Genomic DNA, 2882 nt, shown 5'->3' on the forward strand with positions numbered 1-2882 from the left:
TGTGGCTCCAGTGAGTGGAGAAGGAATAACGCACATCTTGCTTTGTTTGCGACACATTTGTGTAGAATAGGTTGCCCTGGACCTTGCCATCAACATGCAGTGTTCGGATTACAGATGTTTACCATCACACCCAGCTATACAGCTTGATTCTAGAGAGCTTTACAATTCCTTCTAGTTTGAGAGTGGCCCAGGCATGCTTCCTGCCTGTACAACAGGTAAATAGTTAATCTGTCTAACATAGAAGGCCGATTCCCACAGGAGCATGATCCAAAAAAGATAACATGTGAGCCACTTAAGGGTTTTTTTTTTTTTTTTTTTTTTTTTTTTTTTTTTTTTGCCATCCTGGAACTAGCTCTGTAGACCAGGCTGCTGGCCTTGAACTCACAGAGATGCAACTGCTTTTGCCTCTGCCTCCCGATCGGCTTTTTGTTTGTTTTCTTTTTAGATAAGGTGTAGCAATAGTTAGGCTGTTCTGGAACTCATAAATCAGTGTGCCTCTGCCTCCTGAGTGTTGGGATTTAAGCCGTGTATCACCATGCCTGGCTTACTTATATACAATTTTCTAGAAGCTGTGTTAAAAAAGGAAAAGAAACAGATCAAATACATTTAAATAGTATGATTTATTTCAATAAATCAACAATATTATTTCAATATGCAATTTAAAATTGTTGAGACATTTGCATTCTCATTTCTATGGTAAATCCTCACATCTGCTGTGCATTTTACAAGACAGTACATCTCAACTCAAATAAAAACACATTCCACATCAGTTGCTACCTGTGGTTGGTAACCACCTTACTGCAAGAATGGTTGATGAAAACCAGGTGTGATGGCAGGAAGTGCATTTCCTGATTGTCATGTCCCTAGCATGGCCATGCATGTTAATTGGATTTTCATCCATCTGACAAACACTTGAGAAAACTTACAAAAAGGAAAGAGTTATTTTGATTCATGGTTTCAGCCCATGATTTTCTCACTCATTGCTTCATGCATGAGATGACACAGAATCATGATGAAACAGTCAGGTGGCAAAGAAGCCTTCCTCACTTGATGGTAGCCGGGTAACTTAGAGACTGGGAAGGGTCTCAGACAATGTATACCTCACCAGCCTGCCCCCGTGATCCCTACACTCCAAATAGGCCTCACCTCTGAAAGCTTCGTAACTTCCCAATAATACCATCAAATTATGAACCCATCAGTGATATAGTCTATTGGTTAAGTCAGAACTTTCATGATCCAATCAGCTCTCAGTGAATGGAATCCACCAGCTGGGGACCAAAGCTTTCAGGTGGACATTTCATAGACCCTAACACCAGGTGACTACTGGTGTTATGCCAAAAACACGAGAATCTAAGCTATTTGTGTCACTTCCAAAATAGCCTGATTAAGAGTCAGCTTGGCTTCTTTACTCTCTTTGTCCCTTTCTATCAGCTTGACAGGAAGGACACACCAGCCTTCAGAGCCGTGTGTAACAGATGGCACACAAAAAAAGAAGGAGAACATATCCTCTGAATCATCACTTGGAAGATAGCCTACTATTCATTTTGTATATTAAGCAAGAAATAATTCTTCTTTCTTTAAAATGGTATGTTTTTGTTTCTTTGTCCACCTGTTAGCCTACCCTAATTAATATACTTACCTTTTCCTATATTGCTATTAAAGTCTATTTCTATTTCTAGCACTGATATCCTGGACATTGTTCATAAGTAGGTACACACACAACATACAGACATTCTCAATGCTATCTAACTTTTTGTGTTTCAGCACCAAAGAATGTATCTGTGTGTGTTTTAGCTCACACAGGTTTAGGCTACAGATTTTTACCTGGAAAAATAAGACTCTTTAAAACAAATCAAGTTAAAAATATGAATAAACTATTATGTAAAATGCTTCTAAGGGAGTTGGAGGTACAGCTCAGTGGTTGAATATTTGCCTAGCATGTACAAGGTTCTTGGTTTAGTCCCCAGCACTAATTGAAAAATTAAACAAAACAAGATAATAGTGAAAAAACACCTTAAAAACTGAAGTCAGGGCTGGTGAGACATATCAGTGGGTAAAGGCATTTGCCAAGACTGATAAACTGCACTCGATCTCCAGAACTCGGCAAAAGGACAGAACCAACTCTCACAATGTGTCATCTGGCCACCACATGCCACATGTGCTCCCCACATAAATAAATAAATAAATAAATTGTAAGCAACTGTTTCAAAAGACAAAGGCAAAGAATCACAACATTGACTTGTTTGGCAGTGAATTCTTATATGTGATATCAAAGACCCAGGTAACAGAGGAAAAAAATAGATAAAGTGAACTTATAATACATTTTTTTGTTGCTGCTGTTCATCAAAAGATACTTTCCACAGAGCAAAACGCAACCCACAAAATGTAAGAAAATAGCTGGTAAAAATAGAAGTGTCCAGAATGTATCAAGGACTCCTAAACCTCAAAAACAACTGAGCAAACAACCTGACTCACAAACAGGGAGGATACTGAAATAGACATTTCTCTACAGAAGAGACATGCATGGCCGATAAGCACATGCAAAGATGCTCATGCCATTAATCTGGGGGATAATTCAAATAAACCATATACAGAAGCCACCTAATACCCATTAGGATGGCTATTAGACATAAACAGGCATCACAGAAAACAGCAACTGTTGGAAAGGATAGGAAGAAATTGGAACCTTTCTGCACTGTTGGTAGGAATATAAAACTTTGTAGCTGCTATAGCAAGCAGTCTGGCAGTTCCTCAAAAGTGTGAAGTAGAATTACCACGTGACCCAGCAGTTTCATCTCCACCTTAAACAACTGAAAGCAAGATCTTGGAAGAGACGTGTGTATACCTTGCCATGTTCATAGAGCCATTAGTGTCAAAAGATA

Source organism: Cricetulus griseus, chromosome 2, assembly GCF_003668045.3.
Source record: "Cricetulus griseus strain 17A/GY chromosome 2, alternate assembly CriGri-PICRH-1.0, whole genome shotgun sequence".
Taxonomy (NCBI): domain Eukaryota; kingdom Metazoa; phylum Chordata; class Mammalia; order Rodentia; family Cricetidae; genus Cricetulus; species Cricetulus griseus.